At 37.1% G+C, this 13,609-nt stretch overlaps 1 pseudogene; it reads left to right on the top strand.

Moving 5' to 3' along the window:
* The window catches only part of LOC124160149, a 32,409-nt pseudogene that overhangs the window by 7,310 nt on the left and 11,490 nt on the right, over nt 1-13,609 (top strand).

Genomic DNA, 13,609 nt, shown 5'->3' with positions numbered 1-13,609 from the left:
ATGGGAGCATTTTATACAATTTTGGTCCCATATACAAAAAACTCCTTTTGTACATAGTTAAATTAGGCTTGTGCATAGAGATCGAGAAACCTCTACGAAAATAAAACAACACGTTGCTCCCATATATTTTGGACTGTATCCACGACACAAAAAAAAACATTTTTAACACTTTATAACAATACATATATCTTAACGTGAGTATGTTAAATTTAATGAATAAAGGACGGGAATGTTCGTAACACTGTTTAAGTAATAATAGTCTAACATTTTTTTTCTGCACTGTACTGAGCTGAAATGAACCAAAACTTTTAATGACGTCACCAACTCTTGAAAAATGGGAGGTAACTTTCGCGTACTTTCATTTCAAACTTGGGAAAGAAAGACTGAATGGGGTCTACTTAATTTTGTTGCCTTTTACCTTTTCTTTCTTCTCCCAAACTACAGAATTCTTCTGATGAATGGTACTTTAGGGCAGTGGCGTAACTATGGGGGGATGTGGGGGATAGATCCCCCCAAAACCTGAGAGAAAAAAATTATTTTAAAACTACTGCCTTGTTTTGATATATAATAACTGCGTCTCATTAAAGTTACATTATAACTACCAAAATGAGCTAAAATGCATTTCCAGGCATGTCATTTTTCAAAAATTTTCTCGGACCCCGATTTCTTTTGGGGGGGGGGGGAGTTGCGCCCTAGGCCCCTCATCTACCCCCAAAGCATATTCCTAGTTAGGCCACTGCTTAAGGGTGTGAATGAACTGAAATGAATGAATTTTATCGCTATGGGCTATACTCATTGGGACCTTTGGCCTCTTTCCTACACACGATAAAAGGGTGCAGTCGTACTTTCAAGCGAGCAATTGGAGCAAAGCTGCACAGAAGCCTCCTTGAGGAGCGCCTTCGACTTCTCCATGGACACTGGGTGACCAAGGTGGAGAGTCACCGGGTCATCGACAAAGGAACGGACAGGATTCAGGTGGACCTGAAGCACAGGGTCATGGAGTGTCAAGGCAGGCAGACCCTTAGTTATCAAATTTTTTAAATCTTAAGTGATTTTTAAATTAAATCATTTTTATATTACGCAAGAGATAGGGAAGTAAAAGTGATGTAGGATGCTACTTAGGACATGATTCCTCTCTGGACCTCTGTGAACTTTTTACTCACTAAGATTCATAGATACTAAACAAAGGGATAATTGGGGAATCCCCTTTTAATGGTACCATTAGACTTAATATTCTTGCGACTGTATTGATTGAAGCATTCGCCATACATTGGCTTCAGTCCATTCGCAGCCAAACATTTCTCTTTTCCGCGTATTTTTTGTATCATTTCCAGTGACATTTACACAACCGTATTCGAGGCTTTCTTCGAGTGCAACGATTATGTGATTTTAGAATTGCATAAACGTTACAAAGGAGAAAAATCATGTCCCAAGTAGCATCATATGCCAATTTTACTTCCCCATCTCATAGGCAATATAAAATCGATGTCATTTCAGTAACATCATATGTCAGTTTTAATTCCCCATCTTTTACGAAATATGAAATTGATCAAATTTAAGTACAAAAGCCTGGTTGCACGGTACATTAACCCATTAAGTTAATTACCCATTAAGTTAATTAACCATTAAGTTAATGTATGTTTGCGTGAATGATTTTGGTGGACCGGAACGGAACATGTATGAATGCATGAACCAAATTAGAACAGGTTCTATTTTCTTTGCATGCATTCGCACAACAAAGTTGGGTGGTTAAACGGTACATTTTGGCGTTCATTCTCGCGTTCGTACAATTAGTCATTAACCCGAACGTGTAAATGTACTGTGCAACCAGGTCTTAAGATAGGATTTTAAAATTTGACAACCTTACAAGAGATGCAAAAAAATATATCCGTCTATCAAAATTTGATTTCACTACTATTTGATATTTTACAATCACATAACCATCTCAAAGAGGAAAAAATCATGTCCCAAGTAGCATCATACGTCTCAATCTCTTCCGTAACATAAAATTGATGCCATATAAATATCGTTTTGGGTTTAAAAATTTGATAGCTCGATGAATGATGCCAAAAAATCATCCTATATAGGGTCATTTTTGTGTGTATTTTACTGTATTTGTCATGTACACGTGTATCAAAATTTGATATCAGCGCCATTTGGTATTTCACAATCACATAACCGCTACACTCAGAGGAAGGTACGTTAGAGTAAAGGTAAGTGGAAGTCACAAATATTAAAAGAGAGGATCCTTAAGTTGGCCTCTAAATTTGTTGTCACCCACCGCGCATTGAAGTGGGTTTACAAAAGTCGCAACTCGTGTCCCTGAAGGATTAATTGATCCAAATTTCACGGTGAAATAAGCTACGTATAATTAGGAGTGTTAATCGAAATGTATATATATCATGATGTCATCTACCAAGTTTTCAATGCTATTCCTCCCAAACGCAAACATTATAATGCAAAATATTCTTAAAATAAAGGTTGATCGCATTGCACTCATCACCGCGCTGCGGACATTTTTGAAAATGGATTAAAATACGACTGAAGTGGCAACAAAAATCAGCCTTCTATGGGATGGAATTGGGCCTCCTCTATGCAGTCATATTGCTGGAAGAGATGCAAAAAAAATGTGTCGTAAACACCCAAAGAGGAAGTTCCTACGAAAATGAAAAGGAGACTTTGTTGATTTAAACTAATTTATTTTGTCTGTACAACATGTTTCGAACCATAGAGGTCAATATCAAGTACTAAAAATTTGAATGGTAAGCAAACATATATACTCCTTGACAGGGGCGCAGCTAGGAATAAAAGCTGTGGGGGGGGGTTTAGGTGCAAACCAGCCAGAGCTCAGAGAAATTTTTGAGTTTAATCCATTTCAGTTAATTGGATTGATATTACTAATAGAATAGTGTGAGGATTAATAAAATATCCCTCAGAAAGCCGTAAAACTCACCATTTTGAACCGTTCATCTTAAAAGTCTGCTATTTATTAATACTGCACATACCGCTTATCCTGGTGGTTATTCCATATCACCACACACCCAGGTGTTAGTTGCACCTAAACCTCCCCAGCCTTAATTCCTAGTTGCGACTCTGCTGCCAACCAGACCACCAGACCTTATTTTTTTGCAAGGCGAATCTCAGACTGTGCTAACCGAACATGTCGTTGTCGTGTTCACACTGTGGCACCCGTGATGGAGATCGTGCTTGCTAAACCACTATCGGAGAATAAACCCGTCTTAAACGCTTTACCACGACGGACAAGAGTGTGAGGGTTCAGGGTGAACCCTTCGAGGATACAACGCGCCGGGGCCGGGAACCAAGCCCGTGGTTTATATGCCCGATCACCCGGGGTGGGGCTGGAGAGGAAGGGAAAAGGAAAGAGGCGCCGCCGCGATGGGAGACCGACGATGCATCTGGGAGAGGAAAGGTACGGAAGGAACGGGACCGGGAAAAACACCTCAACGCTGTAGAAGCGAAAAGGGCCTTACTAATAGCGAAACGAGGCAAGCCTACGATCTCTAACGATCTTGGAGGATTATTCTATGAGGAAGAATAATCCAACGATCAGATCGTGAGAAGCCACGATGGACAGTTTTCAAAGCACTGCATAGAACAATTTACTTTGTACGGAGTCACGCACAAAGGTGCAAAGTTACATGCATCAAGGATGGAATTCGCCATGGAAATTAGGTCACCTGTTGGTCGCCTCCTCTAAAAACTTTACCATCACCCACGCGGAGACTCAAATATAGAGGTATAATAGGATAGTTGAGGTTAACACTGGGGCGGATCCAGGATTTTTTTCTGGGGGAGCACAAGGTTCTGACAGGCAAACGGTCTTCTCATAATAGATATTAAAAACAACATGCAATAATTACTGTGCGACATTTTCTCTATATTTTAATATGAAAGTTATTAATATAAAATTACATGATAGAGGCTCCGTAATACCCCAAACAAAACGAGCGTAATGATAGCCGCATAATTTATCTTCTTTATTTCATTATAGTTTTGGGGGGGCATGTACCTCCGTCTCCCCCCTTCTTATTCCGCCGATGTACATACGAATATGTGCAGGATGTTTCATTCGTGCTCGGACCGTCTCATTTTCTGGCTTATCACTTGTTTCAAACATGTGCTATAGTGTTGAAATTTTCCTGTTGCATAGATTTTACCCTTGTCAACATTTTCCCCTATCTCGAATTTGAAAATTATTTTCTGCTTTTTCTCAAACGCATTTTATAAACTCAAGGCACAGGCAAAAAGCTGAAAAATGTGATCTTCGAGCAAATAGGTGACGGCAGTTTTTAACGAGAAACACGTGAAGATAAAAGGAAAATAATTGGCAGTCGGTCCGTTTTGCTTACGTATGTCCTAGTTTTTCCGCCTTCATTTTTGCATTACATTTCAGTATACAGAAGTAACCACAGCGTAATAAAGAACTGAAGCACCATAGTGAAATTACTCTAATTACAGGACCTCAAGTGGGTAACAATATTCCATCACTATGGAGCCATATATTGATTTGCTTCGGCGAAATGAACTTTTATACGAACGTAAGATACATCCAAATGTGTGACTTAGGACTTTGACAAAGGATCCATCCCCACTGACAACTTTATTTTGTTTTTTTTTTCCCCCACCTTCTGTCATTAAATATTAATGGGAAGTCATGTTGGATAAGTATATTTTCAAAATGAAAAATAAAAACAGTGTTTATTGCAAAATATTATTCGACATCATGACTGATGCATTTTAGCCAGGAACGAATTTAAAGCACAATGGGTACCTCAGTTTTTCATATATCTTAAGAAAGTTATCCTTAGTTATTTCTCTAATCGGATTGAGTGATTTATGTACTCTTAATATCCGTCGATCGTGGTATCGATGATGTGATCGTGGTTTGGTCATTTGTACCTATTATTTTACCTTTGTATAGAGATAGCCAGGGATGCTATTTCTTAGTGAAAGCTCTCGCTGGTCATCACGGCTGTATTTTAAGTTTTCGGGTATACTCCTTGCACTATGCTCGAGATGGTCATTTTTATGGAGGTGAATAGGCAGGGCAGTATTTAAAATATAAGTTTTGTAAAAAACGTATTTGAGATGAAGTTGTCGTTTGTAATTGACAAGTAAACGACCTTAAAGCAGTGGCGGCGCGTGCGTACACGCACGTTAGCAAGTGCACACCCAAAGGTGAATAAATTATAAAAGAAAACTATTCCTTTGCAAAGAGAAGGATAAAAATCCTGTCTGCATATGCAAGAAACATGAGCCTCCGAACGCTACAGCTAAAAATTTGAATTGCCGATAAGCGCATAATGAAAGATCAGTTCACCTAAAAAATAACGGCAACGTTAGGTACCAACTTTTACTCTTAAACTCATCACACTCGTTCCTTGCAGTTTCCTATATGTACACGTGAACCAGCAAATAGGCGATAGTGGACATAGCCTTGTCTAAAACCTCGGTCAATGCTTGAACACCCTGATCACGAATTCAAAATAATAAATAAAACGAAAATATCAGGAGCAAAAAGGATTCTTCTGTCGCTTAATAGAAGTGTTCAGTTGCAGAATTAGTTTTTGATCATGGGTTGGAGAAACCCGTGGGTCTTGAGAAAAGGTACCCCCTCAGCCGAAGGGGGGATTTTGGAAATTTGGGATTTTCAAATCTCAAAAATGGTGGTTTAAGGATACATCTTTGATAAAAAAGATACAACTATGCATAGGTAGGAAGTCATACCAAAGTGTGTAAAATAGGCCCAAAGTTTCAAATTATGTAGTTGACTAGCTATCGGAAGTAGCCCGAGGACAGCTAGGCTTTGAGGTGGCAATTGAACCACGCAGAGCAATATTTTAGGTAATCCAATTTTAAACGAGACCAATTTTGAAGAACTCCATTGGGAAAATCTTCTGTTATTTATATCGTTCCTTTGATTAGAATTCACGATTATCAATCTTCTACTGCATTTAAGTCAACAACTGCCGTCAATGACAAGTATGCTGGACCAAAATTTCAACTCCATCTTTATTTCAGAGTGGATTTTATTATACAATTTTGCTTCTTGACATGGTGACTGGAAAGTATGTTAGGAAGCAGAGTTTCGTGACCAAAAAGGCAGGTGCTACAGCTAAACCAAACGCTATCATACCCCACTCCCTCCGTTGTCAGCAGCTGGTGTAGCACAAATACAAATAGTCAAAACAACTACTTTCAGTTCAGAGTTTAATACTCGTAAATGGTACTGTGAATCGAAACTAGTCTCATGAAATTGTTTTATGAAGTGGTAAATAGCAGTACATTCTGTAGTAAAAGATGGAATGGTTATACATCGACCTTATACACTTGGTTTAATGCAGCCACTCTGGTCAGTTTCTTAAGTTTTTCTCTTTATCTTTCACAAGTTGGATTTTTTCTAGAGAAGCAGCTCTATATGTACCATTTTTATCCATTTAGGTTGTTGGGGAACATAAAATATTGGAAATTCATGTAGATAAAGGGATGGCTGATGGCCAGAAAGTGGTCTTCACTGGTGAAGGTGACCAAGAACCAGGTTTGGAGCCTGGAGACATTGTGATTGTGTTGGATGAGAAGGAGCATGATGTTTTCAAGTAAGTATAGGTTCCTATCTAAAATAATCACCTATATTTATGTACTTACGGCTCATTTTGTGAGGTGTTCATCATGGGTGTGTGACTTATGAAGTAGAAGTACTGGTATGGTCCCCTTGAATTGTGGAAGACATTGTCTGGCAAGCATTCTTGGAGTTATTGTTGGCAATTGCAAATCCTACTTAAATAGTATGATGGGTTCCGTATAACTTTGCACTGATAAGGTAATTGTTTAGGTAGAATTATGGTGTTTCTTTGTTCTTTGTGCCAAAAAGATTTCCCCATTTTGTGAAGGACTAGGAGGTCTTAGTATTGCATGTCAAGTGTTCTTATTTTGGCCTCTTTTCTTGTGTTTATTTTTATTGGTAAATGCAGTAGAAGCCCAGTTTAGTTATTATGGCATTTTATTAGAATATCGTTGTAGCGAGTGATAGTCTTTGTACTGCCAAACAGCTTATGTCTTACATGTAACATAAATTGGATTTATCTAGGTCAAAAAGGTCTTTCAACTGTAGTACGACAGTTATTTCTCGAGGGCCATGCACAGGGATTGACTATTTTGTTTTGTATTAGATGTTCATGAAACTAAAAATACGAGATCTTTGTCAGATCTGACACCTAAGCCAGTTAGATCAAGTTAAGATTTAAACTTAAGGAGAAATTGGAAAAACCTAGTGTGCATGGGATATTCAGAGCTCATTGAAAAAAATCTACTGCTATTAACATGTGAGAGAGCTTAACTTATTCCCATCAGCAGAGATAAGCACCGAATTAGTATTTAAATACAGTAAAACTTTGATTGTACGCAGTTGGAGGGACCGAAATATGGGCATTGTGTACAATCAAGAGTTTGTATTGAGATGAAGTATAGTTTTCAGGATAACTCTTGGTCATTATTTAACACATTCAGTGCGGATGACATATATATATGTCATGAGGGCTTTTCCACTCAAGCGGATGACATAAATGTATGTCTTCGGGAGCTCGTTTTTCCGCTGGTCACTAGGGTGCTCCGAGCGCGCCTAGCGTTACTTTTTCACCCTCCCGCAGTTCGGGATTGACCTTAAACCATTGCAGAAGTGTCCGTTTCTAGTTCTACGTGTTCCTTCATTTTTAGTGTTCTTTTGTTTACTTTAGTGCTATTTTTGGAACAATTTGGCAGGTTGAGATTTTTCTTTTCAATTCCTTCACCTCTATTTCATTATTCCTATCGTAAATATCATCATCATGTCTTACATATGGATTATCTTTTTTAATTTGTTTCTTTACCTTCATTTTTTATTTATTCATATTTTATGTGCTATCACAAAAATTATGAGTAGACTAACTTTTTTATTAAAGATATTTATCCCCGTTTCATACTCACTACATAATAAAAAAATGATCTTAGTGCGGTGCTTCATTTAATGATGTTATATTTGAATTTGTTTTTGTAGGAACATTTTTTATTAATGCAAATTACGTTTATCCTGGGTGATTTTTTTTGGGTCTTTTTCCTACTTTTACGGCATATTTTCTCATTAGTTTCCCTAGGTCAATTACCAATCCTCTATTCATTTCGATTTTATTTCATTTTCTGAGTTATTCATACGTGTTGGGTTAGTTGCAGATTTTCTTCCTTTTCATAAAAAAAATAACATATTAATGGCGTATGCAACACTGCATTACATTATCTACAGTATTGGTCTGTATTTTTTTACTCGTTTATTTGTTTCCTTAGCTTTGTAAACAAAATTGCGGAAAAGAATAGACTCAGAGGTATTTTAAGCATTACGGCATTTAACCATTATTTATGCCCTTGAAATAGTATTTTTATCTTATTTTTTAATTTATTCATATCTTATGTGCAACCACAAAAATTATTATCAGACTTATTTTTTGTTAATAACGTGTATTCCCGTCTAAAAACTTACTATTTTATTCCAAAATGTTTCCATGCGGTCCATAAGGTCGTATTTTATACTTTATTAATAATTTTAAAATAATTATTGCAAATTACGTTTTTTTACATAATTTGGATTTTTTTCCTAATTTTACGGCATATTTTCTCAGTCATTGCTCCGCATCAATTACTTGTCCTCTGATCATTATGGTGTTTTCATTTTGTAGGTCATTAATACATTCTAGTGTTAGGTACACATACAGTCTAAATTTTCATAAAAACTAAGGTATTAATCACATATGCAACACTCCATTACACTAATTGTACTATTTTCCTGGATAATTATTAAGGCTCAAGGTTGGAGTCCCTCCCTACCAGCGGCACTCGCAGAGTTTATTTCAACTTGCAAATGATATTTCCTTTGAAATAATCCTCTCATAGACGGAGAAAAATGCAGAAAGCATTTTCCTCCAAAATCCTTCACCAAGGGCCTTCACTAAGGGCATAATGGATTGGAAGCCGTTGGACAGGGAGAACTGGAAACTTCCACACATGGGCGCAATTAGGGTTAACACGATTTCTAACGATTGGAGGTCAGAATTAGTGTGAGTAGCGATATTCGGGAGAAAATGTGCCATGATAGGTTTTTAGGAATGATGCAGGCTCTTCATTTCTCCGCTAACCGTGAAGGCATCCGTGGGACAGTGACTACGATTTGCCCAGAATGTGAAGGTCAACCAGGGCTCTGTCTAAGGCCTTGCTTTCAAATATATCATAAACATTTGTGAGAACTTTTATTGAAATGTTTCAATTTTGCAATAACTCTGAGGTAACATAGATTAAAAAAAATGTTTATCCCATAAATTTATATTTTTCTTGCCGTTCATTGTGTGTTCTACTTCTGTGACTTGAAAAAATTAAATCTGTGGCCGTTGAAACAAAAAAATACACGTTAAGACTAATTCCAAGATATTTTCGTCATTAACCTAAGGAATCAACGGTAGAAGAAGTATTATAAACAGAAATATGAAAAGTTCACTTCTTCATGCAAGGAAAATTGCATGTGTGTAATGCGGGTTGCGTGAATTGTCAATTACTGGTGACGGGTGGCATACATGTATGTCATTAGGGTTTTCTACAAATTGCTTGAAATAGAAACAAAAAAAATTGCAAATTCTGTTGGATTACTTCCAAGACCACCGTTATGAAGGAAAATCACCCATCCGTCACTGGAGGTTTCGGTGAAAATATCATCCGCATTGAATGTGTTAAAGAACGCATAGAAATACACTTTTGTATAGTTCTCATTTGAGCCTGAACCAGATCCAGAAAAAGTCTCATATGTGAGGCTTTACGGTAAAAGAGCATGAAATCCTTTTCAATCGCATCAGATATATATTTCCCGGATTCAATTACTCATCTGGACGCAAGAAAATGAATCCTAATAATTTTATTTATTCACAAGCAACACCATAGATGACGTGTTACCTTAAGAGAAACAAGGTTGCATTTTTAATGCACTGCTGCACTAGTAAATGTTTGGAATTTTTCAGTGTTGAAGCACTTGCATATGCTGGTGCACTGAGTCTTGCCACATTTTATTTCAAGTGTTTGTGCATCTCTGTAACTAATGAAGTACTTTCATTTTGCGTATTCATCAGCATTGAGATTTTTTTTCCTTTTTCAAAATATTCCCATAGACTATTAAACTGTACATACCCTATATACATGCTCAGTACATGTATCAGGTGTATTTCATTACCCCTTTAGCTTCGGAGACTGGGAGAGTTTAGCTTATGAATGTATTTTTTTTCAGTCCATAGTTAACATTCTTTAACTCCCCTCAATATTATTGTGGCCAATTTTCTCCTTTTAAATTGTAAGGGTTTATTTTTTCCTTTCAATGTTTTACAGTTCACTTTCGGCGCAAAGAAATCGTTGTTTACCCTGGTGATGGTGATGATGAAGATGATGTGGAGCAATCTTATTTAAGCCCTGGAAATGTGGCAGAGAAGAAATTGGAGAGTTCAAAGAAGCCACCTGTTGGCCATGGATTAAATCGGCGAGCTCAGGTATGTCAGGCAATTCCGTGAAAGTGGATGCAATAGCTTGTGTGTGTGTTTGTGTGTTATATTGCTTTGATAACATTGAAAGCCGTCACTTTGATTAAGATAATTTAATTATTCCAGACCTTAAAACTCTTGACATTTCATTGCATCTGGCTAATGCCTGATTAATTATGCATAGTGTGGCTGGGAGTATAAGCCCTTTATATAAGTCATGTTTGAAATGATTTGATTGTGGAATTCAACAAAGTTCTTTTATTGTTCAGGAAGGAAACAAATTCCTACATCTATTTTTTTCTGAAAATTTCTCTCTTATTTCACCATTTCTGTTAGACCCAGAAAAATAGTGCAGATCGTGTTTTACTTGTCTCTCTGAAAGACATCTGTCATTAATATCTCAAGCAATCTAAGATCAACAAGCAGCATCCCAAGTGTCTAGTGACACTCCCTACCTCATGTGTAATTCCCTCTGTTCCCCCGTTGCAGATTTTGACTTAGAACGCAAAGCCATTCATGGTAATAGAAAAATTCAGCAGTTTATAAATAGTGCAATTTATGATAACAAAGGCGGAAGTAAAGTGATGGGGTGACACCAATGAATTCAGTTTAATCCATAACTGATCTATATACACAAGCATCTTGCTTACCATTCCTTTTGACTCTGTTACGTCATTATAAAGTGTTTCTGTTTGGAAAATTGCAAAGTGTTTCTTTTAGGTAAGTCACAAATGTTGAGAACTCCTCACAGAAATTAGTGAATATCATAGTGTTAAAATTTCTTCATTTTAATGTGCACAGTGCACCCTGGCTTATTTCTCTAACACACACATACAGGTGTCTGGTATTTTGCCAATTTGCTCACTGTTCATTGGCATACCTTAAATACCCGTTGATTGCATGGACTATTATTTTTTTTATTACCCACCCAGTAAACACGTATGACTCATGCATGAGGTCATAAAGAAGTCTGACGAATTTGTAGGACTCCTACAAAAGAGTCCCAAATGGCCTCATAATGATGTCTCCGTGAGGTCATATGCACTCGTATGGGAATTCTTTTCGCGGTCTCACACGACTCTGAAGGAGCTCAGTCAAGAGGTCTTATAGGACTCCTATAACAGTTCCAATATGATATAGGCGCAAATGTGGCGCCTCCACGTGTGTGATAATGGAACTACCTGGAGAACCAGAAAAATTACCCACTTCGTAATAATTCCGATAGATGGCTTTGAAATAGCCTACAAAAACGCCGGGGCCCCTACCAGCCCATTAATTAAGATTTCAAAATACTTTACGCACCTTTATTTAAGAAAATTCTCCGATGACATAAGTACCCGACGTATCCAATTAAAATAAAGCAAAATAATACATTTAATGAGAACCATAGGTGGAAATACGGCAGAAAAACAAAATGGAATAGACAACTTCATGATATTTATAAATTTATTCTTCATAATATTAAGTCAATAAACAAACATCACGAGTTTTTGAATTCTTCCTCTCTGCATACTTTACGCTGTCTCCGCTTGATACAGCCACTGCCTCTCCACTCTCTCCAAGGCGACACTACTTGCTGATGTCGGGTTCCATTTCATAAGAGAGGCTGCAAAAAAACATTGAACTTAAGTTTGTTGAGAGTTATAATTGATAACATAATAACATCAAATAAACCAGATAAAGACTATTTATCTCATTAGCAGTCCCTAAATACTCCCAGGGCCGGTTTTAGCACCGAAGATGACCGTTTTAACTTGGTTAATTTTAGGAGTAACCGAATTAGTGAACTACTTTTGATTAACTCTTACACTTAATTACATTCCTATTGCATTATAATGCTCTTAGAAGTTAACTTAAATACATGGTGTACGTTATTTCCATGCTTTATCGTTCCATAAGTTACATTACGAAGTGAAATCAAGCAAATTATAAATCGGTTAGCACTTTTGTTTGTTTACGTCATGATTTTGAGAACTGAGAAGTTTATAAACTTCAATGATCTTAGGGAAAACTGTTTTGTGAACCCGAGATAATAAAATCATTGCTTGACCACGCACTAGATATGATCGAGATAGTGTATATTAGCGGAGATAATTTAAAATGCGATAACAGCAAATTTATAAGGATACGATGAATGAATGAAATGAAACATGAACAACAACAAAGGCACGTTACAAAACGTGTTCCACCTAAATATTTTACATGGATATATTTACCGATAATCAATGATAAGCATGAACTTAACCAGCTTTTAAAATAGTATAATTAATGGATTTTCTCATTAAAAAGTGGATAAAGAATCGGACACATAAAATCATTGAAACCCTTCCAAGTCTCCGTGCACGTAACACATCATGATGTCCACAATTGTCTAAGGTTCGTGCCGATCTCAGATCCGATGGGATCCTGATTCACGTTCGTAGACACAAGGAAAAACACGAGCAAGAACTAGGCCATGGAGTACACACGATATTAAGCATAAACTTGACGTTTGAGCTCAAGGCAGTAGAATAACACGACAACACAATGGCGGACCTAGCGGAAAGTGGAAGTGTCAGCTTATTTAATAGAATCGGAGGGAGAAGTTTACGAACCCATCTCTTAATATAAAGAGTTAATTGAAGGAAGAAAAAATATTGTACACGCAGAAATATATAATTACGATTGAAATTATAATTCATTAACATATACATGACTTGATTTTTAAGGCCTCATGTGTGTGTGATCTTGAAGACCCCATGAAGTGTGAGGTCTTCAAGACTTCATGAAGTATGCGGTCTTAAAGACATCAGTCATGTGACCTCATGAAGTGTGAGGTCTTAAAGGCCCTTTCATGTCTCTTAATGTGGAATCTTAAAGGAGTCCAACGTATGAGTTCATATAAGACCTCATTACGAACACTGTGTTGACTGGGCAGTGAGAAATGGGTGGTGGAATCCACGTGGAACCCACGTTGAGTGGTGGATATTTGGTGGTGGTGGATATTGAGTGGTTGGACCCACGTGGAATCCACGTTGATTTCAAGTGGATTTGTGGTGATTATCATA

Source organism: Ischnura elegans, chromosome 6, assembly GCF_921293095.1.
Source record: "Ischnura elegans chromosome 6, ioIscEleg1.1, whole genome shotgun sequence".
NCBI classification, from domain to species: domain Eukaryota; kingdom Metazoa; phylum Arthropoda; class Insecta; order Odonata; family Coenagrionidae; genus Ischnura; species Ischnura elegans.
The sequence above is the reverse complement of the archived record's forward strand: the minus strand, read 5'-3'. Positions and strand labels throughout refer to the sequence as shown.